Source organism: Suncus etruscus, chromosome 12, assembly GCF_024139225.1.
Source record: "Suncus etruscus isolate mSunEtr1 chromosome 12, mSunEtr1.pri.cur, whole genome shotgun sequence".
Lineage (NCBI taxonomy): Eukaryota > Metazoa > Chordata > Mammalia > Eulipotyphla > Soricidae > Suncus > Suncus etruscus.
The window spans coordinates 81,644,281-81,667,671 of NC_064859.1; the positions used below are offsets into that span (position 1 = coordinate 81,644,281).

Here is a 23,391-nt window from a genome sequence, read left to right on the forward strand (position 1 = left end):
TTGCAGAGCCAAGGCCCCCCAAATCCTAGACCAACATGGGAGCTGAGTCCATTTCCATCCTACCTCCCAACCTCAGTTTCCTTGCCTGGAAAAAAGAAATGCAGACAAAGGTTAGACCTGATGATATGTCTAAAAGAACATGTGTTAGTAAAACTCCTAAAGCAAAGCTGTCTCTAGACATCTTAGGGAAAATAGAACATTCAGGTGTTCAAAGGCAATTTTGGCTTACCTATGGAATCCAAAGGTGGGGAAATAAATAAATAAGGTGGGGAACCAAGAATTAATCTGGTCCTGAGAGTCAGAGCCTGCTGCATCATTGCTGCCCAGCAGATCTCATCCAGGGATTAACCTGCCATGGCCAAGAAGGTGTGTGGGTACCTGTCCACCCTAGGTCCATAGGGAGTTGTCATGGGGACATTGGGAGACAGTGTCCGCTTGATTGCATGCTTCCCTTCCAGTCTATTATCACTGTGTGAGAGGAGCCTCAGAGAGCCGTGCCGTCCTGAGGGCGAGGTCTGCTGTGGCATAGAACAAGCAAAGCTTTGTGAGGCCTGCAGCCAGCCAGGCCATGGGGCCCAGGCCGCACACAGAAGGGCCTGTGCTCACTCGGCCTTCAGCAGCAGCAGGCCGAGGGGTGCTGTGCTTCCCAGCAAAAGCCTCCTTCCGCCCCATACCAAAGCTGGACAAAATAGGGGCTCCCCACCTGGACTGGAGGATACTACTCCCTGATTGGCTGCAAACAGGTAGAGTGTACCTGGACCGGCCCCTCATTCTCCCCTCCAGTAACTCTTCCCTCCATTGGAATTCTTTCTACTTCCCATTTCTAAATCCTCCTCAGACAGCAATGTCCCCACCCACCCACTTGTTCCCCCGCCCCAAGAACCACCACCATGTTCTGTCTCCTGCCTCAGTCAATGGGGATTTTCCCCTGCTGGTTTGTGCCCCTTCTAGTCTCTAGTCTCTGTGATTCAGGAAGGATTCTTAGGGTCCAGAGAGGGAGGTAAAACTCTTATTTCTGCCCTGAAACTCTAGCCTTCTCCATTCACGAAAGGCACCATAGACACTGGATCACTGGACCCACTGCATAGTTCCCAAAAAGAGAGTCTGTCGAACTATCAACTGAGGTCTTCGAGGAGGTCAAGATGGCTGACCTACTGGAATCCTACTAAGTGCTGATGTAGGGGAGAGTAAGGGAGTCCTGACAAAACGTCATTCACATCAGTGGCAGCTGTTTCTCAGCACCATTCTGTTAAGTTGGGTTGGTAGGCAAAAGTACATGGTAAAGGTCAGAGGAAAATGCCTACATGGGAAAGTGGCATTTTTCTTGCCCACATGAGAAAGACCTGAGGTGACTTGAGATCTGTGTAGTCCAGGAAGCACATTGGGCCAATGGAATCTGTATTCATTTGCATGTTTGTAGAAAGTAGGACTGGAGTTGGGGGTGATGCTATTTTCTAAGACAGGTTTGGGGCTATAGAAGCTACTGGTAGGGGCCGGAAGATAGCATGTAGATAAGGTGTTTGCCTTGCATGCAGAAGGACAGTGGTTCGAATCCTGACATCCCTTATGGTCCCCTGAGCCTGCTGCGGGGGGGGGGGGGCGATTTCTAAGCTTAGAGCCAGGAGTAGCCCCTGAGCACTGTTGGGTCTGACCCAAAAACCAAAAAAAAAAAAAAAAAAAATAGAAGCTACAAGTAGATGAACTTCTCATAAGTAAAAGTGGCTCAAGAGGGGGTTGTGACAAGGGGTTTTTTCCAGCTCAGTTTCCTCCATAGCTGGTACCTCCTATGAGTCTTGAGCCCTCATGTTGCTGAGGCTATTCTCACAGGGCACCTGCATTTGTGCTGATGAAACTTTTGTGAGAGGGTCCACACCTGCCCAACCTCACTAGTCAGTGAGAGGCTGACACAGAAGAACAATGAGCAGTCTGGCATCTGTCCAAGCTCATAGAGGCCGCTTGCCTCTATGAGTGAAGCTAAGTGAAGACACACTTAGCACAAGGGCCACTCAAAGTGCACTCTGACACACCTTCTATACTCTGTCATTTCTTAACGTTGGGGACACAGGCCTCTGCTAATCCCATCACATTTCCAAGCTCTGCTTTACATACATAGGGAAATGTAAGAAAAGCAGTAGCAGCCTGCCATTCCCATCTTCATGGCCTGTCAACACAGCCTAGGCTCCAGATGAGAAGAGATGGGGTTGGCATGTGGCAGGAGTTCAGGGAGGCCCTACTGGCCCTGAGAGGCATCACTTTCCAAGGCGCCTGCAGCACTCACTCTGTGGAACAATCCCTACACTTTGCAGCCCTGTCCTGACCCAGTTTCCTTCCTGCTTTTCAGGTCAGGAGAAATTCTTCATCCTGGGGCCACAGGCTGGCAGCTCACAAATACCAAAGTGAAAAGGCAGACTGTCAGCCAGGGCTGGTCAAATGTACCAGGTCGAGGCTCCTATTTTCTAACACAGAGAAGTGAAATGGCATCAAGGAAGCCAGAGTTCCTGAATCAAGGAGCAATAGGCAGAGGCTGGAGCTATCTCAGGGTTCACATCACAGGGCTGGGGATGGGTTGAGGTGAAGTTTTTTTCACTTGCTGATCTGGACTGAAGAAGTGAGAGGTCTAGGGCCCTCCTGGTAAGGGAGAGGGACTCAGTGTGAACACCATAAGAGGATCCTGCTGGAGCATGCATGTAGAAGTCTGTATGATTCTAGGATTCTCCTCAGGAATAAGGACGAAAAAAGAAGGCATTGAAATTCACACACAACTTCTTCATAGAGAGAGAAGAAAGTGGCCATGGTCAACGAGGACTTGGTGCCACAGCCCTCCCCTCTGCCCTTCCTCCCCTTCCTTCCTAGGTTTGTTCTTTTATTTCTTTCTTTCCTTTCTTCCTTCTCTTCATTCTGTTTCTTCCCTTCATTTCTTTCATCCCTTTCCCTTCCCTTTCTTCCTTTGATTCCTTCCCTTCCTCCCTCCCTTTCTTTTTTTCCCTTCCCTTCCTTCCTTACTTCCTACCTTTATTCTTTACTTAACCTTCCCTTCCCTTCCTTCCTTCCCTCCCTCCTTTCTTTATCCTTTCATTCCTTCTTTTTATTCCTTCCTTCCCTTCTTCCTTCTTTCCTTACCTTTCCCTTCCTTCCATTTTTCCATCCTTCTTTCCTTTCTTTTTCTTTCTTTTCCCTTCCTTCCTTCTCTCCTCTTTCCTTTCTCTTCCTTCTTTTACTTCATTCTCTTCGTTCCTTCTTTCTTTATAGTCTCCTTCCTTTTTCCTTCCTTCCTTCCTTCCTTCCTTCCTTCCTTCCTTCCTTCCTTCCTTCCTTCCTTCCTTCCTTCCTTCCTTCCTTCCATCCTTCTTCCCTCTCACCCTCCCTTTGGTCCTTAGGTCCTTCAGTCCCTCCTTCCTTCTGTCCTTCCTTCCTTTGATCCTTTGCTCCTTTCTTCTATCCTTCCATTATAATGCATGGCACTCTGAGGCATGAGCACTGTGGAATTTGGAGAAATTATATAAATTATATCCTGCCAGGCTCTCTACAAAGGTTTCTGTAGGGAAGCATTTAGTATGGAATTTAAATGGCATAAAGGACTACAGCATTTCAGACCAAGGTCACAGTATCACAGTCAGAGCAACCAACTCTAGGGATTTGCCAGACACTAGACCTTAAAGAAAGCACTTTCTTTTCTCTGAGTCACATCTTATTCCTTACTTTTCCTTTTCCATTTCCTTTTTTCTTTCCCTTTTCTCTCTTCCCCATCTTCTCTTCCTTCCCTCCCCTTCCTTTCCCTTCTATTCTCTTTACCTTTTCTTATTATTTTTCTTAAAAGCAACAGAAAATATACTCCTGCTGGGTACAACCAGAGTCTAGACAAAAAATGGTCAGAGTAAGTTCATATTGAGGCCTATCCTTAAGCTGAAAATGAGAAAAAAAAATCCAGGTATCATGTCTTCCACTTAGCTCACTCCATCAGGAAGAAAAAATTGGTCCCCAGGATCAAAAGACAAATAGCCTTGACTCTGCTGAGGATAAGTGGTCCTCTAAGAGGAGAAATGAAGAGAGTTTTTCATGGAGATGTCTGTGTGTCCCCAGGGCCTGCAACCCTCTTCACTTGATCTATTTACTGTGAGATGTCTAAGCCAAGAACAAGATGTTTACAAAAGCAGGGAAACTTTTTTTGGAGGGGGTGGGGTTTGGGCCACACCCAGCAGGGCTCAGGGCTTACTCCTGGCTGTACTCAAGGATGACTTTTGGTAGGGCTTGGGGGACCATATATGGTGCCAAGATTCAAGCCCAGCTTGGCTGCTTGAAGGCAGGTAGGTGCTTTCAGAGCTGACCCTTCTCCCTAGGTGCAAAAATAAGAAACCTTTAATTCATGAATTGTTTCATAAACAGAGAAGGATACTTGGAACCAAAACCAGCTGTCTGTCTGGGTGTAAAAGACTCATTCCCAGGAGAATAGTGCAGACACCGAGAGGAATGGTTTAGAGTCTGCTGGTACTAGATTGGGCTGAAAAAGGCTTAGAGAACCTATATCTAAACCCCATAGACAGATGCAGGCCAGAGTTGTAGGCAAACACCGTGTCCCAGGATCACTCTTCTTTGCAAGATCTCCTCCTTGGTTGCCCAGAAGTTCTACTGATTTACATAGAGAGTGGCAGGCAGTATGCAAAGCAGAAGAGAAACCAATTGAAGAAAGCTTGAGTCCTAATCAACCAATTTATGAACAAGCTTTCTGGTAGTCTCTGAGCTTTGACTTCCTCTTCTGTGGCAGGCACCAAACTCCCTCTTGGAACATCAGCACCCAGGAGAGCACAGAGCTAGACACATCTGGGCCCCTTAGAAAGTTTCTTTTACTTGTTACAGCTTCTAGCAAGTGACACAGGACGTTGTCAATACTTCTTTAAATTCCATATTTAATTACCATGATATTCCACTTATTATATATGCACATATATACTGGCACCTCATAACACATATCCACATGTTTTTATATATGTACATATACATAAATATAGACACATCAGCAAACACAACTTTCTTTCTCTAAATATACTTATATAGAGAGAAATATACTTATATATGAGAAAGGCAGAAAGATAAAAATAGGTTTCCAAATCTCCTCCAGTTTTCACTGGGAAGAAGAAAACCCAGTTCTCTATAAAGCCAATTTTTCCCCCCAGATAGTTTTGGCACAATCTTTTCTGTGAAAGCAGAGTTTCTGGAAGACAGAGAGAGATCTCTCCCCCACTTTTTCTACTTCTTTTCTGGTCATCCTTACCCTTGTCTACACACACACACACACACACACACACACACACACACACACACACACCCCTCTATATGGTCAGAACAGAAGTGGACTCATCCTTACCCTTATCTACACACACACACACACACACACACACACACACACACCTCTATATGGTCAGAACAGAGGTGGACTAAAAAATTAATCCCTTTGATTATTTTTAGTCACTCTGGGAACAAGGTGGGAGAATGAGGAGGTGGCTACTAATTTTTTTTAAAAGCACAGTTGCAATAGCAATGCATAGCAATCACTCTGGCTTCTTCTTTCCTACTGCCATCACACAGGACTGCTGTTTCATATCAGGCATGTCTCCCGATTCCCAACCCTATATCCTGCAGCACCCAGTTCCTATAAGCCCTCTTGACTTGCCTTCTCCAACTTCCACACACATCACTGTGGCCTTTTTCTGCTCTTCCTCTATCTGCTTCTGGGACAGGTGATCCTTGAGCTTGTCACCATCTCAGAAACTCCCTGAGGAGATGAGAATGTTTTTATTTTTGCTGAAGAGCCTGGGCACATGGGAGGTAGTAGGTACTCAGGTTTTCCTTGCTGAATATAGGTGTAGTTTCTGAATTTTCTGTACACTTGGTCTTTTAGATTCAATGGAGAAAAAAAAGAAAGGGAGAGAGAGAGGGATTTGTTTTCCTACTTGAAGAAAATGTCTCCAGACCTAACACACACCTAACAAATGCTCTAATAGCATGGATTTGTTTGTGCAGCAACCAACTCCCTACTTTCAGAAACAAGGCTCAAGCTCTGTCCATTTCTAGAAAGTTCTGTCCCAGCCTACACATAAAGCACTGCCATGATTTCACCTTTGTTTAGCAGGTGCTGGAGCCCAGGTGCCTACGCCCACTTCTGACAAGTGTTTCGATGTAGGAACTGATTGTATAGCTGCCAAAATGGTGATGTTCTGACATCCATGGAGTATATCTCAAAGAAACCCGTTAGAGAACAGGATCCAATAAAATTAGACCTTTACTTCCAAAAGCTGCGATATTTTTCAGGTCAGCCATCTACAGCGAAATTGCTGTGCACCGTGCTAAGATGTCTAAATCGCTAAGATTTAGAGTCAAGGCAGTTGGGGTGCCCTTACAGATTCATCCTTCAGAAAGGCAGTAACATGAGTCTTGGCAGACTGTCAAACGTGCCTCACCTTGCTTCCCATGGCTATAGAGGGTGACAGGGAAACAGTTTTGGTGGATGATTTTTCCTCTTCCTGGCAACACTTTTTATAGTCATCTCTCTCCTCACTCTACTGTCTGATTTCTCCTCACCTCCAAAGCCCCACAGTCCCTGTGGCTCACACCCACCCATCATTCTTCTCCAATGCCAATTAGCAGGCATGTGTCTCCTGGAAAAACATGATGTGACTAAAAGTCAAGTCAAGGCTGGCTGGCTGGAGACCTTGCTCACTCCAGCATCTAGCTCTGATGCTGCCTTGGACCAGCTGCTCAGGTGTTTCTTTGGGCCACTGATCCTCCCTCAACCCTCTAAATATTGTTTGGCCATTAGGTGAACACCTTAAAAATAATTGGGGGGCTAGGAAAATACAGGTAGCACCACAAATACAGCATTTGCCCTGAGTAAGCCCAGACTGCATTTAATCCCCAGTATCCCATATGGTCCCCTAGCACCAAAACGAGTGATTTCTGAGTGTAGAGCCATGAGTACCTTGAGCACTGCTGGGTATGGCCCCCAAACAAAAAACAAAACAAAACAAAAACAAACCAAAAGAATTAGTACATTAACTGGTAGAATGTTCCAGTGGAAAATTCCCACTCTAGCATGTTGGTTCCACCCTTGAACACATGAGGACAGCTGTTAATTTTGTCCTAATTTTTCCATGCAGCTTCCCCAAGCTGGTTTGACCTGGTTAGATTCTGGGTCCAGAGCGGAGCCAAGCTAATTAATGGCCAATACAAGGGTGTGAGTGAACAGCTAGTACTCTATTGAGTCAAGAGCCTCCACCCTTTTTTTCTACTGTGGGCTACTTGTCTCTAGGATGCACTGAATTAAAGGCAAAAAGGTCAAAGAATCTCTAAAGAGCCAGCCAGACCATAAAAACTTCTGAGGTGGGACCAGAGAGATAGCATGGAGGTAGAGTGTTTGCCTTGCTTGCAGAAGGACGGTGGTTTGAATCCTGACATCCTTTATGGCCCCTGAGCCTTCTGGGAGAGATTTCTCTGAGCATAGAGCCAGGAGTAACCCCTGAGCACTGCTGGTGTGACCCAAAAGCCAAAAAAAAATAAAAAAATCTTCTGATGTATGTAGTAGACCTGCAGCCCTTTCTACCCTTATCTTTTCCCACCATATACTCTCCCTTTTTGCACCATCCTATTCCAAAGCAAATGCTTAGACCCAAGCACATTTCAATCTCAGAGACTTTATTCTGTCTTGTACCTCTTCTCCCTCACTCCCTCTTCTTCAAATATGGTGCATCAGGTCCTTCATGGAGCCCTATAAAACAGCAATGCTGGCCCTTCAAATACTTATCTCTAGGACTTGAACTCATTTATTTATTTTACCACCACAACAATGCTGCCTAATATAACATATATCCAATAGTCTACATACTCATGATTCCCTGGTCTCAACAGAAAGCAAAGTCTGTAAGAACAGGAATTTGGTTTGGTTCTGGCCTGTATCCCAAACATCAAGAATGGTACCTACCGCACACACGCTCCATAAATACTAGTCAAGTATATGGCTGACTGGAGGAAAAAAAAATCCCACAAGGGTGAATGCATCAGCCAATATCTTGACCTCAACGAATGGGTAGTGGTAGCCTAACCATCTTGCTAAGTACCAAACCAGGAGGTCTCCCGCAAGTTAATTCAATCAGCTATCGGGTCTTTTCTTCTGTGACTTGGAAGTAATGCTGGTCTGGGGTGAAAAAGCTGCTTAGGAAGGGAGGTTCACTGTTAGTATTCCATAGAATAAATGAGGGGATAGTGGTCAGCTCTGAAGTTGATATAGCAAAACAAATTCCACATGAGGCCAGTTTCTCCAGGGTAATTAGCCAAAGCTTGGAGAAGGGACATTGAAGAGGAGGACTGACATCCAAAACAGTCTCAGTTTCTCTCGTTTTGAGAAAGAGACTCAAAATGGGGATTTTGAATGGACAGAAATAAGGCTGCTCCCTATATTTAGACACAAATTCAAAAGGAACCCCAAGGGGAGACAAAACTATAGTGCACCCGCTCTAAATAGAAGTGTGGACAGGGAAAGAAAGTACAAAACAAGAAACCATGTGAAGATATCACTGCTTTGGATTCTCTGTTTCTGTCTTCAATATATGATATGCTTTCCTCCTTCTTACAGATGGAGATCAGAGGTTTCATCATTTCAATGGACCAAGACAAAACAAAGTAGGAAACAGACAAAGCCAAAGGAAAACCCTTGTACTTTGACTGTGGACCTGAGATGACAAAGGAAGGGGGTGGAGAAGGTCAAGAAAGTCTAATGAAACTGTGCAGGGGTTGTGAAAGACATCTTGATATGTGCATGTGGGCTATGGTTATGCCAGTAAACATTCTGAAAAGATTTGGATTGTACCCTGAAAGCATCCATAGTACCGTAAAAAACACATTATTTGCATTAAAAAAAAGAAGTCAATTTTTTTTTACTTTTTTTTGTGCCACACCCAGCAGCACTTAGAGTTACTCCTGGCTCTGCACTCAGAAATAAATCCTGGCAGGGTTGGGGGACCATATGGGACACCAGGAATCAAACTTGGGTCCATTCCAAGTCAGCCTCTTGCAAGGGCAAATGCCTTACCCGTCTGTGCTATTACTCCGGCCCAAAAGTCAAATTATTAAAGTAATAAATGATAGAATTGAGATGAAACATCAGGTATAATTTCCAATGTTCTCCTTTCTCAGAATGATACCATCTCAGGGATCCCTCAAGGGAAAAAACTAGAATAGAAAGATAAGCTTATCCCTTTTCAAAAATGAGAAGTTGAGTATTAGGAATGAGCCTATGCTAACATGATCCTAGGGGCTCAGAATTGGAAAATACCTTGGAAAACACCTGATCCTGCCTTCTGGACTGTGCTCAGGTTTATGAAATGACTCTGGTTTAACTTCTCAAGGAAACTCAAGACAACTAAATTAAAAGAAAGATAAGAGCAGCAAGTTCCACTCCAGTTAGAAGTGAAGGGGAAAAGGTGGTGGCCATCCGCTGGATCTCAGATGTGTGGGAGCACTGGGTCTGTTTCAAGGGAGGAATTACTGTAACTGAGTCCAGGAAGTTTGTGTCTGTATCATGTCCCCCTGTACCCCCCCCCCCCGGCCCAGTCATCTGGGAAGGAATTTATTGTATCAAATCCAATTTTAATGAAGAAGTAAATATGACCCTTTCCTCGGATAGAAGGAAAAAAAATTGTTTACTGCTGATTTTGGAGAAGGTGAGAGAGGAAAGACTGTGTTGACAAGTGAACCAAGAGAAAAAGGGGGAGGGTGGCCTTGGAGAAGATCTTGGAGGAGAACTGGAATTTTCTCTAAATGTGCAAGCGAGTGAGATGCAGCCACATCTTGAGCCTGAGCCCTAATTTCCATCCTGGGGATACTTGAAGGATGAAGCTCCTCTAAATCCACATGGCCTGGAAGGCCAGAAAAGATGCCCCGTTGTGCTTCAGATCAAACCAATTCTGCAAGGCAAGATCTGTGCCAAACTATAGCTCTAATTTCCTCTCCTGCATGTAGTTTTCAGCTACTCAATTTCATGCCTACGTGCCCAAATTAAGACTCAAGATGGCAACAGCTCCCACTCAGAACACTGTTATAGAATAGCCCAGAACCTTTAACTACCTTAGGATTGCAGCTACCTTTAAATGCACACAATTATTAATCATGTTCCTCCCCTCTCCCTCCCACCCCCCATTTCCATTATGTGGCTGACTCCAATCAGAGAGGAAAGATTTAGAGCAATGTCCATCTTCAATATATCCAGGTACTCTACAGGCCTGCAGAGCCCGTGGACCTTCACTCAACATACCAGTTGGTCTCTGTGCTATTCTCTCAAGCCAAAACCAACTGTTTCTTACCTGGAGAAATCTCTTGTGATTCTGTTTCACCAATCCAGGCTGATGGGCTGAACCTCAGTAGAGCAGCTGTGAGGCCAAGGCAGGTCTGAGGCTCTGCAGATTGAGACTGTGACCTCCTAGAGTGCAGTGGTTCCTCTGTCCTTAAGTGAATGATAATCTGCTGAAAGGGAATGCAAACCATGTCACTAGGGAGAGGCCATTTCCTGCCCTTCCTCTGCATAACTACATTCTCTAAGGAGAGCAAAGGCCCAGAGAATCACGGATGAACTACGCTGGAAGAAATCGAGGAGACCACCTTTGTGAATGCCTTTATGCCCTGGTGCAGGAGCAGTTGCAGAAATTGAAGCTGAGAGGATAGAGGAGGTGCTGAAGTGGTGCAACAGCTTGAAAAGAAATCCGGACAGAACTGACCTCCAGTCTCAGGTCTGCTAGAAGAATTTATTTTTTTTACAGCAGCCACATGTCAGGCTTGTGTCTTACACAAGTGGTCATTGACCTCGAATGGGAAGTCTCTTTGCCTTTTTTTAAAATAGATTTTACAAAAAGGGAGGTGATGCTTTTCCCCCAGGTTGCTGTTCTTGTACTTTTTTGTCCTGTGACTTTGGGGAGCAGGATTATTGAAGTAGTCCATCTTAAACATGAGCTGCAATCCCCACTAGAAAAATACCGCACATTTTAGCACACTTTGGAGAATTGGGGTGCTGCATTTCCAGCATTAGGGGCATAGGCACCCACCCACAGGTCAACCTCTCAGTCTCTGTCTTGCCTCTGCTACTGTTCTGGAGAAACAGTAATAGTCATCCATGGACTCTCTGGGGAGATTGCTGGCATGATTCTTTGGCTACTGTGCAGTAGACAAAAGGGAGTTCTCATGTATGAAGCAAATCATAGCTCTAAAGGGTTAATCCTATCAAAGTATTTTCCTAAAATCTTCAGAAATTCTCCATGGGTACCACTAACCTCATGCTCACTAAGGGAATGCGGTGCAGCTGGAAAAGGGAAACAGATTCCCAAGCCCACATTTAAATTTTGGCCATTAAAACTGAACTCTGGTTATGAGGCCGAAACTCTAGTCATTGTGTTTTTTTCCCACTGTTTCCACTTGGTGGTGGAGCGTGCTTTGGGGGAGCAGTAAATTGCTGTCAGATCTGGAAGCATGATTCTGCTTCAATCCCTCTTCTGACAGCGGACTCTAAAGGCCACGGTTTCCTGCCTGCCGTGCTCACAGACGGGGCTCACGTGCCCCAGAAAAGCCAGGCTGGACGCAGCCCTGAAAGCCATCAGGAAATCATGATTATCAACGCTGGGTGCTTTGTTCCTGTTCTCAGACAACAAGCAACAGGGCTGGAGAAATGGGGTAGGGGTGGAGAAAGAGGAAGAAAAAACAGGAAGTGAGGGGGGGTGAGGAGGGAAGGAAATGAGAAAGAAGACACAGCAACTTTGAAAGTCCTTGGCCTGATGAGAAAGTGATTTCTGGACTGACATGTGGGGTTGGCCCTGCCTATAGGGGGAAGAACCAGTCACCGTGGGAACTGTGGGGAGAAGGCTGGTTGCTTCCAACTTGGGGTTGCCACCCATAAATTCCCACCACAGAGCACAGCATGAGGAAATGGGAGCCCAGGCATAGGGCTGTTTGCCAGGACATGAAGAAGGCAGATTTCCAAAGAAAGATCCCAGGGGAACACCAGTCTCTTGCCTCTTGGTTGTGGCTGAGAGGCCAGACATGCCACAGCAAAGACCTGGAAAGGACGGAGAGGCCACTACATGGATGGGGTGCCAGGGATCCTAGCCCATCCCCACTATTTTTTTATTTCCACAAATGTTCTCAGTGTTGCACTTATTTTCAAGGTATATGACTGGGGTTTAATTCAACCACCCAGGTGCACCAAGGATCCCCTTTGTTGCCTCTAATCAAATCTAACAGGGTCAGACTGGGAGGACAAGGACTACGTATCCTGAAACTATAAAGTCCTTCCAGAATCTTCTCCCCTTCACTCTAGTCACTTATTTAGAAAGATCTTTGGAAGAGTTTCCTAGCTCCCAACAAGTGTTGAAAAAGAGAGCAGGGCCCTGGATGTTGAACCATCACACAAATCATTGACCCTACCCATAACTTCATGCCACTGTAATACAAAGAAAGTCTGCCTCCTGATGAATGCTGGGAAGGGAGTTGAAGAGCGGCTGAGGGAGCTCAGATCCCTCAGATATCATCTCAACTGTGTCTCTTCTATCTCAGCAGTCCCTCAACCTGGCCGTGCATCTGGAGAAACCACCACCAAGTACATATATGCAAAGATACAGGCCTTGCTGAGAGCTTCTGAGGGTTTCTATGTCTCTACTTTGGCTTTGTTCCACAGACCAGCTCTTGGATGGAGAACTTGGACCTGGATCCAGCCCTCCCTCTGTGCCCATTCCCACCCCCCTTTTAGATACCATCACAGAGGTCCTGTCCTGGTGGGGTTTGTGCCAAGGATCTGCCTTGGCTTCTGTAAATCATCCCTCCAGCATCCAAACAAACTCCCAACAACAAAAAGCAAGCATATCTTTGAGGAGAGTCCAAGTTTTGAGAAGTAACGGCTGGGGGTTTCCCGTTTGACTCACCCCAGGGCCAGATGTCCATCAGAGAGGACAGAGAGCAAGTGGGGAAACACACTTAAAACTCCCACACCACATCCCCACAACCAGCATGACCTCACACAACACAGCCCTAATTTGCTGCCAGGCTGAGGGATGTAGCAGCTGCTGTAATGCCCCACCCAACTGGCTCCAGAGTCACCACAGATCTTCCCACCCCATTTTGTAGTCATTCAGCTAGTGAGCCGCCTTCCCCTATCTTGTTCCTGTGGTCATCTTAAGAGAGGAACAAGACAGAAGGGGTAATGACCCCATTGAACAAAACAAATGAGCTTATCCATGAATGGATCTGGAGAGTATTAATGCTGAGCAAAATGAGTCAGAGGGAGATGAATAGACATAGAATGGTTGCACTCATTTGTGGGATATAAGAAAAATAAAAGACAGTGTGGTAATAATATCCAGAGATAATAGAGATGAGGGCCAGGAGGACCACTCCATGGGATGAAACTTGCCACTAATAGAGGTGAATGCAGTTAAGATGGAAAAGAATCCCCTATGACAATGAGAGTTAGAAATAATCACTCTGGACAAGAACTAAAAGCTGAAAGGAAATAAAACGATATACATGAGACCACTTCAGAAACTTTATTGTAAAACCACAGTGTCTTAAAGGAAATAAAGGAGGGGAGAAAGAGAAAGAAAAGAAGAAAAATGTCTAACAGAAGTACAGAGGCATGGAAGAAGGAAGGGGAGGCAAGTGGGAAGAAAACTGGAGACATTGATGGCAGGAAATGAACACTGGTGAAGAGTGTTGTACACTGTATGACTGAAAACTCAATCGTGAACAACTTTGTTACTATGTGTCTCACAGATTCAGTTAAAGAACTCATTCAATAAATAATAATAGTTTAAAAAGTGCTAAGGTCTACAAATATAAAATGACTTATCTAAGGTCTCACAGAAGATCTAGTATCTTCGGTCTTCAGAACAATGACCTGTGACTTTTTCTGGAATCCAATAAGGATAAAGCAGGGGAGAAGTTCTAATCCACAGCATGCTTTCCTCTTTTTAATGACCCTGGTTCAGGGCAGGAAGTGGGTTAAAGAGTTCCTATTCAAGTGCCAGAGTGATAGCACAGTGGATAGGGCACTTGCCTGGCACAGGGCCAACCCAGTTTCAGTCCCCAGCATCCTATAAGGTTCCCGAAGCTCATCTGGAGTGATTCCTGAGAGAAAAAATCAGGAATAATCCATGAGCACTGCTGGGTGTAACACAACAACAACAACAACTACAAAAAGAGTTCTAGTTCCCTCTAGGTGACAGGGACTGCAGACTACAGAACCAATTGTCAGCCTTCAAGCTGAGCAGATAGGGGAGCTCAAGCCAGGGAGGGAAGGAGTTGACCTAAATCAAGTCCCAGCTAAGCAGTAGCCAAGCCTGGATTCTGAGACAGATCGCAGTGTGGTCTCCTTTCATGCCCAAGTTCCCTGCCCAACATTAAGACAGACATAGAAGGCTTTTAGGTAACAAAATAGTCCTCATCCATGGGGAACTCTCTGTGCACCCAGGTTTTTAGCACTGCGCCATTCATCTGGTAATGCCCTAAAATAGCACAGGCCCCCACCGGCTCAGATTCTTCTTGTTCCTTTTTATCCATGGGAATACGAGGCTCTTGACCAGGGATTGAACTTCTGAATGCTAGAGCCCGAGATTTGAATTCAGTCCATCTGGTATGAACTCCTGCCCTAAAACTGCTTGAAGGACGAACAAAAGGAAGAAAAGAAAAAAGAAAGGAAGGCAGGAAGGAAGGAAGGAAGGAAGGAAGGAAGGAAGGAAGGAAGGAAGGAAGGAAGGAAGGAAGGAAGGAAGGAAGGAAGAAAGGAAGGAAGGAAGGAAGGAAGGAAGGAAGGAAGGAGGAAGGAAGACAGTAGGAAGGAAGGAAGAGAAAGAAAGAAAGAAAGAAAGAAAGAAAGAAAGAAAGAAAGAAAGAAAGAAAGAAAGAAAGCAAGAAAGCAAGAAAGCAAGAAAGCAGGAAAGAAAGAAAGAAAGAAAGAAAGAAAGAAAGAAAGAAAGAAAGAAAGAAAGAAAGAAAGAAAGAAAGAAAGAAAGAAAGAAAGAAAGAGAAAGAAAGATAGATAGATGGAGGGAAGGTGAGACAGATGGACAGATGAAAGGAGGGAGAAACAAAATAAAAAACACAAAGTGGATGGAAAGAAACAGAAAAGACTAAGTAGAAGTAAGTACACTAAGAATGAATGGCCCCTTCATTTAAAGGTTAGAGGAAAGGAGAGAATGCTCCAATAGAGAAAACAAAGATACAGCAGAGACATCAGGATTGTGGTTACCAGTTCTCTTCCAGTATAAGGAGCAGCTTCCTTATACTAGCCAGCCAGCCAGCTCCAGCCAGTAACATCCTAGCCTTGGTTTATAATGCACTGGGGATACAGACTGGGCTAGGGAGGAGACAGAGGGAGGGACTGAGGAGAGAGTCAGCAGAGTGGGTGGAGAAAAAAATGTCCTGGGAATTCAATTCCCAAATCTCAGAGGTTGGATCTGCTGGGCACAAGGCAGGCAAGTGCCATCTCCAACAGTACAGATACCTCCTGGGCCACTGACTCTGGGAATGTTTCCTGCTTTCAGCCACAAAATGATCTGAAGAGCAGGCCAGGGCACAGATCACTCTTCACCACTCCACAGATGAAAAGAATAGAGGTAAACGTGATAGTAGTCCTAGAAGAGCAACTATGATGACTATAATAATAATGGGACTTCTTGTTGCTAGTCTATTAGCTCAGAGCTACTGACTCTGCACTCAGGAATCACTTCTGGTAGTACTCAAGGGCCATATGAGGGATTAAACTTGTGTCAGCAGGGTACAAAAGAACTGCCCTATCACTGCATTGTCTGGCCCCTACAACTATACACTTTTAAAGAGCATTTGAGTTCATCGAGCCTGGCAGACCAGAATCCAATTGTGTAACTGTTCTCATAACTGACCAAGACCCTCCAAACATAGGGGAGCTGTGGCTAACTGCCAATGGGTATTTGAATCATTTCCACCTATTAACCTAAAAATGGCCTGTAGTCATTGGTAGAAGTGACTAGAGCCCAAATGACAATCTGATAGGCCTTTAGACTTGGAGATGACATCTTGTTGGGATAGGCCCACCCTTTCTCTACTGTCCACAGACCCTTCCCCTGTCCAGAGAGAGTAGAATTAATGTGTCCCTGGCTAGGCACCCAACATCAACCTATGAAGAAAGGCAGCAGCACTCAAAATATGCTGTATGAATCCTTCCCCAAGAGCCTCTCTTAATTATGCCTACCCCAAGGGAACAGAAGTTGGCTGTTCTTTTGAATACAGCAGATCAGCCTAAACTCTAGCTTCTACGTATACTGGGAGAGTCCGAGGCTCCTAATAAAATAGCATGTGTGAGGGATTCTATGAAGAAACATTTCTGACTTTTTTCATGCCTGGATAATCCCAACCTCTGACAGTGATTGAACATTGCCTAAGTTTAGTGGCTGCTGGAGACCCAAAATTTTTCAAAGCATCACTGGGAGGCAGGGCTCTAGGCTACATCTGTGTATAAGAGGTCAAGGCTTTGGATCTATTGCCTTGATCTGTTGCAAATAGTGATATTTGGTAAATAAATGAGATTCCACACTAATGGTATCTAATGCCATTCACAGACTGTAGGGATTCAGCATGAGCATATGCTGTGGGGACCATTATTCAACCCTCTCTTCTGCAATATATTTGTTATTATTCTTACTAGTCATCATAGTAATATAGTATTAATATTATAGTCACCATAGTATTAATATTAATGTTATTCCAGGGAGACCTCAGATCTTTTCCACCTCAAAAGGTGGAAAAGCCAAGAGGAAGTAGTACTGCTCTCCCAAGTGATAGTGAGGTCTCTTTTGGTCCTAGTACTTGGATCCTCAGGCTAGGAATTCTAGGTGGAATGGGATAAGGGGAGCAGCTCATGCCCACAGGTAGTTCTACAACATGGGGTTAGACAGCCCAGATGGACAGAGGCACCAAAAAGATGATGGCGGGCCCGGAGAGATAGCACAGCGGCGTTTGCCTTGCAAGCAGCCGATCCAGGACCAAAGGTGGGTGGTTCGAATCCTGATGCCCCATATGGCCCCGTGCCTGCCAGGAGCTATTTCTGAGCAGACAGCCAGGAGTAACCCCTGAGCACCGCTGAGTGTGCCCCCCCCCCCAAAAAAAAAGATGATGGCAATATCATGGAAGAATATCAGTTTATCTTTCTGCAACCTGACTATATGAAAGCACTGTGACCAACATCTTTCTGTTTTTCCCTCAGATCTCCTTCTAGCCATCTACTAAAAGTGGTCACACTCCCATTAGCCACATCTTACCCACAAGGAAATGGAGGATTACATAGAAAGGCTCAGAAACCAGTTCTAAAGTACTGAGTCAGCATTCAGTGCCCATCAGAACCCAAATTCAATCTCAAGGCCCAGCTCTAACCATTGTGCTCTCTGACTAGCTCACTATTCAGACAGGTGAGTTGTATGTAGCACAGAATCAGGATCTGGGTGAAGTCCTTATCCCCAAGACTCACTTTTGTTCTATGCCTCAAGGTTGTGGTTTGATCTCTTTCCCTGATCTTGGTCAGACTGGAATAGTCATTAGCAAAGTGGCAGGACCCAGGTCAAACTAGCAGGGGAACTCAGAAAACTTCCCACCAAGTTTTCTGCTAAGCCAAATATGACAGGATGAATCCCTTCTCTTGGAGAAATTTCAGTGATGGTGGCATTGTTGGCATCCAGTCCTCTGCTGGGGAGAGGGAGTAGGTGACACTTTAGGAACCCAATAAAAATCAGCCTCCTCTTTCTGCAAACCCTGGGAACCAAATTCCAAAGAAACAGCCCATTTACCTCTTACTGCTGCCCTTTCCAGGGCTACAACTCTAAGAGTAACACTTTGGAGGGAAGAAAAGGAAAGACAGAAAAGACTCTAGTCTCTGCTGCAGAGGTCACACATGTTTGTCACAAGGACACAGTCAGGAGGACACTTTGATGTAGCATGAAGGCAGCAAGAAAACCCGGTTCTATCCCCAAAGTGGTGGCTGACTGTGAGACCTTTAGAGGCTCCCTTCTTGTTAGTTTCTGACCTTTAAATGCAAAGTCTGTTAAGTGCATATCTTACAGAGAGACACACTGGCAAGTCTCTCTGGGCTGCTTTAAAGATCAAGTGATTCTAAGGAAATATTGCTATTTTTGTTCAACTTTTATCTCTGCCATTAGATGGAAAGATCCAGGTTAAGTGTCAAGTCTGCTATATCTCTACAGGTTACTCTAAGTAGCCACAGTCCAGTAAGGATGACAAATGTAGGTGGTGGAATTTGTAAAATCAGGTTTCTCTGAGGGCAGTGACAAGCTCAGTGTGGTTAGGGAAGAAAAAGAGGTGATGGAGAATCAGTCAAGAAAGATAAAAGAAAGAGTGAAAGAAAGAGAAAGAGAGAAAGGAAGGAAGAAAAGAAGGAAGGAAGGAAAGAAGGAAGGAAGGAAGGAAGGAAGGAAGGAAGGAAGGAAGGAAGGAAGGAAGGAAGGAAGGAAGGAAGGAGGAAGGAAGGAAGGAAGGAAGAGGGAGGGAAGGAAGGAGGGAAGGAAGGAAGGAGGGAAAGAAGAAAGGAGAGAAAGAAAGAAAGAAAGAAAGAGAAAGAAAGAAAGAAAGAAAGAAAGAAAGAAAGAAAGAAAGAAAGAAAGAAAGAAAGAAAGAAAGAAAGAAAGAAAGAAAGAAAGAAAGAAAGAAAGAAAGAAAGAAGGCAGGAAGGAAGAAAGGAAGGAAGGAAAAAGAAAGAAAAGGAAAAAAGAAAGAAGATGGGATCATATATTAGTGCTTTCTGTATGCTAATAGGTTAAATTAAAAGTGTTCAAGTTTCTGTGGGAGGATGGGGTAGAAAGAGTCTGGGATCTTAAAGTCCTGGAGTACATAATGCATAATAGGGCACTTCAGTCAACGTCAGTTGAATAAGTGGTCAGTATGGTCCTTGACATATATTTGAGCTTTGGAAAATATAATTATTCCTAAATAAATAGGAGTATGAAGGGTGCACAGTAGACTGAATTGTCAAAAGAGATGGATAGAGGCCCAAGTCTGCTGCAGCCTGGGAGGAAATTAAAACAGTTCCCATGTCTGACCAGGTGGAGGAACATCTCAGGATCAAGATGCTGAAGCCAAGATCCAAGTTCCCAAGAACTCAGATGTGTCCCAATATCTTGTATACTCATGGACCAAAAAGACTCTAGAGGCCAACCCAACTGAGAGCCACACTCAGTCAGTCTCTCAGCCTCATGTATTCTCCAGCAGCCCCTGCCTATGGTACACCAATGAAACCACGTTATATTGTGAGTTTTAGAGAAAGATCCCACTTATGCCCAGAGGCTTGGGTAGAAAGGAGGGTAAAAAGCAAGAGATCTGGCTCCAGCCTCCTTTTATCTCTCAAAGATATTGAGTAAGTCACTGGCTATTAACTGTATAATGAGGAACTATGGAAATTTACAGCACTCAAAGTCCAAATGCTCTTTGGTGGATGTTCTTCTGAATGAGCGAAACCCATGATATATATGGCCACTAAAGTCTTTCTTTTCTTTTCTCTTTCCTTTTCTTTACTATTCTTTTTCTTTCTTTTCTTTTATTTCTATCTCTGAATCTCTTTCCTCTCTATCTCTGTCTCTCTGTTTCCCTCTCTTTCTCTCTCTCTGTCTCTCTTGTCTGTCTCTGTCTCTCTCTCTCTCCACACCTGAACTGCTCAGGGTTTTCTCCTGCCTCTGACCTCAAGGATCACTTCAGGCAGTGCCTAGATGGCCCAAGGGGATGCTGGGTATCCCAGCCTCTTCAGCTGTCTGCTTAACTATTGCACCAACCCAGACATCATCTTCTTACATCTCTACTGAAAATCCTACCAGTCCTTCTTTACAAAATGCTGCATTTCAAATCAAATAGGCAGATGCTGAAGTCCAGAGGCACCTGTGAGAGATTTCTAATCTCTAGCCCCACTAATCCCTGGTTGTGCAATCTTGGCTGAGTCACCATCCTCCGGCCCTCAAGTGTTCTCAGGTGTGCCTCAGAGCGCCTTTTGCCCAGCTCATCTCATTTTGCTGTAAAATCTGTATTCTAACATTTCACCCAAAGCACAGATCTCATTTCCTTTGGATACTCGGAGGGAGACGAGAAAGCCATCCTTCACCTTCATGGACAGTCTCTGTCGGGCACACTGTCACAGAGCAGACATGGGGGGCAACGGGGCAATGCCACTCATCGCAGAAAGAGGGGGGCAGAGTCAACAGGAGGAGGATGATTGAGGACATACCTGCGACAGCTGGGAGCCGGCTTATCTACAATGTTGACAACAGTCACCCAGGCCCAGGCAGACAAACAGTGGCTGGGTGCAGACAATAGTGCAGCTGCTCAACTTCCCGGGTCCCCTGCTGTGTGGTGAATCAGGAATCAACCAATCAGCAGTCAGGGATGAATTGGTCCTAAAACCGCCTGGGGATTCTGTCTTTCTAAGCAGTAGGGGTCTGCCAGAGGTGTCCTCATTAGGGGGTCAGGCCCCTTCAGAACAGAAAGGAGTAACTAAAGGGGAAAATGTATTTTCCCTAGAACTACCAGCCTTGAACAAAATCTCTATTCCGGAACCTCGTGTTCATTCCCTCCATCAATGGACTGATATTTGATGGTGAACCTTCTTTAGAGAAATTGAGTCCAAATGTAGTTTACTGCAGGTTTGTATTTTCTTGCAGAATTCTGCAACATATCTTATTCTGTTAACTATCCCTCAAAGTCAGTAGCTCTGTAAGGAGTCTCTCTTCCCCATAGCACTTCCCACCAGGGCACACAGTCATTAGTGACCAGAGGGGTGTTTGCTCACTGTGTGGCTGTTAGATGACCTTCTTCTAACTGGCTTCATACTGTCTGGACTCTGGCTGTGAAAAGATCTCTCCAAAGCACACATATGATGATAAGTCTGCTCTGCTGAAAAACCCTCCTAGCACTTCCCAGCACCTTCAGAACAAAATCCAAATAACAAAGATGTGTTCCCACCCCTTCCCTGAAGCTGCCCACATTTCAGTCTCACCAAACCACTTCTCAGGGATTTTGTAATGAGATGGTTTCAAAGGAAGAACAAGAACCCTGGTCGCCTATGAATCCCACCCTAGGCTCCCCCAGTTCTAACAGGCAAGACAGCCAAATACACATGTCCTAGTGAAAATGTCAAGACTCACTAAGCCCTTAGAAATGAACTTATAATATTATGACAACCAAACAACCAAATAATGAGAGACATCTAGGTTCAGGCATAAGAATTTTGCACTTGCTCTTCATTAAAAGTGAAATCTCACTTTTAATTTGTTTCTCCTTCCTTAGGTAGGGAAACTGATGCTAATAGAGGTACAACTCATATCTGCACCAAAACCTCAGCCAACTCTTCTCTTCTGCCCCCAAATGCTCTAAGCAATAGCCTGTTGGCTATCACTACCTTTTACCACCAAGTAATCATACCTGACAAGACTGATATAAACAATAGCATTTGGCTCCTACCTAGGAAATGTTCGTTCTGCCAAGGAGATCCCAGTAATGAGTGTTCCAAGCTTTCTGCTTTAAGACCAAAACTGTTCTATTACTCATTCAAGTCTCTGATGGAAAGATACCAAAGATAAAATGTCCTTTTAATACTAGAGGAAGAATAATCTATGTAATCTGTTTCGTATTGATCCAAAGAAGCGATCAAACCTTTTCCCAAGTTAATGTTTCCATCATAGCACTTGACAATAAGTTTATGTATTTTTGCAGGATAGGGCAAGAAAGAATAGGCCCAGAGAAAGCCAAGACTAATATGTGACCGAGGTGCATCTGGACCCAGGGCAGCCTGGGTCTGGTGGCACCAGTTCACCTAAGTCAATTATACTATATCTTCCCAATTTCAAGTACAGGGATTGTTTATAAGTAGAAAACAGCTGTGATAGGAGTTTTATACCAGAGAAAATGGCCAACACTCCTAATCACAATTGTTTTATTTTTGTTTTCCCAGATCAATAATGAGTAAATACTTAGACACTACCAAATGGATCTATGAGACAATTATTCGGTTGGAGAAACAAAAGATTTATCCAGTAACTAGAACTCTGTTCCAACTCACATTTAGAATTTAAGATATTATTTTCCCTTCCTGATTCTTAATTAGCTTAACTAGAGAGGGCTATAAATGCTGTTTTTTTAATAGACAATTATATAAAAGAAGAGGATGGGTGTAAAGACATGTGGATGAATTTAAAGCTAGAAGCAAATATCCATTACATTTTTCAAAATACAGCTAGCAAATGTGGTGGTACTATTGGCATCTAGTGTGTTGAAAGGACAGTGATGTTGCTAAACATTTTATTATGAATTCAGAAGAGAAAAACCCCTACCACACACACATACAGATGTGCACGCATCACAAAGCCTTGTTTTGTCTAAAAAGTCATTAGAGCAAAGGTTGAAAAAGCCTGATGCAAGAGTGTAAGACAGTGTTCCATTCAAGTGCCTTCAACACGTCAGCCTCCAGGAGGCAAAAAAAGGAGCTTGATCAGCTGGCAGGAAGCCCACAGAACACTAAAGTATGCCACAGGGCAGCCATGCCAGCAACCCACCAAGCTCTTGCCTTAGCGTTGTTTCAGAACACAGTGGATGCTCAATAATACTTCGCAGGGAGGTGAATTACGGTCGCTGAAACCATACGTACTCTTGTACAGTAGCCAAGGAACATTCAGCACAGTGATACCTGGCAGAGGAGGCTGAGATGCACAAGGGCGATTTCACCTCCTCTGGCAGGAATGGGTGAAAAAAAAAAAGGTGTCAGTTTGCAACCCTGGAGACTCGGCTTAGACCAACAGACACTGACTCACAATCACAGCAGCATGGTCAGAAGAGCAATTGGATGCAATCCCTCTCTCACCGGAATGGAAAGATCTCGAAAGGTGAGCTGCTCACAAGCCTCAAGCCTCCTCCGGGAAAGCAAGTCTTCAAAACACACAGCAGGCAGCCTTGCTTCCCACACATTCCAATACCACATTTTAGACAATCCTTTTATAAACCCTTGAGCCACTCGGGACTGAAAATGCAGTTAGCACAAACCACCCAAAGGGAAAGTATGTTGGGTGAGACAACCTACCCGGAGATGACGGTGGTGGAGATGACGGAAAGAACCAGAAACGCAAAGTTCAGATGCTTACAAGAAAGAAGGCTCTGACATGCAGCACACTGATTATCCTGAGTTTCCAGGCCTGGGGTTCAGAGAAGGGGTGCCGAGCCAGCATAACTACTACCTTTTCTCCTAGTGTCCCTGCAGATACCCTATTCTCCTTCTCACGCTGGGAGAACTGGCAAGTGCTTTCTCCAGGAATGGATGACAGGGTAGAGGGGACCTCCCTTCGTGTCTCC

The 23,391-nt window shown here is 44.7% G+C and overlaps 1 protein-coding gene and 1 long non-coding RNA gene across 2 annotated transcripts in view; one reads left to right on the forward strand and one right to left on the reverse strand.

Annotated features, from left to right (window-relative positions):
• CYRIA (CYFIP related Rac1 interactor A) overlaps positions 1-10,504 on the reverse strand; it is a 58,432-nt gene extending 47,928 nt beyond the window's left edge. The window contains exon 1 of the mRNA XM_049784863.1: positions 10,350-10,504. The gene's annotated coding sequence lies outside the window, so the exon portion shown is untranslated. The remainder of the gene's footprint in view (positions 1-10,349) is intronic.
• Positions 1-23,391, forward strand: part of LOC126024448 (uncharacterized) — a 601,864-nt gene that overhangs the window by 424,882 nt on the left and 153,591 nt on the right. The gene's annotated exons all lie outside the window — the stretch shown is intronic.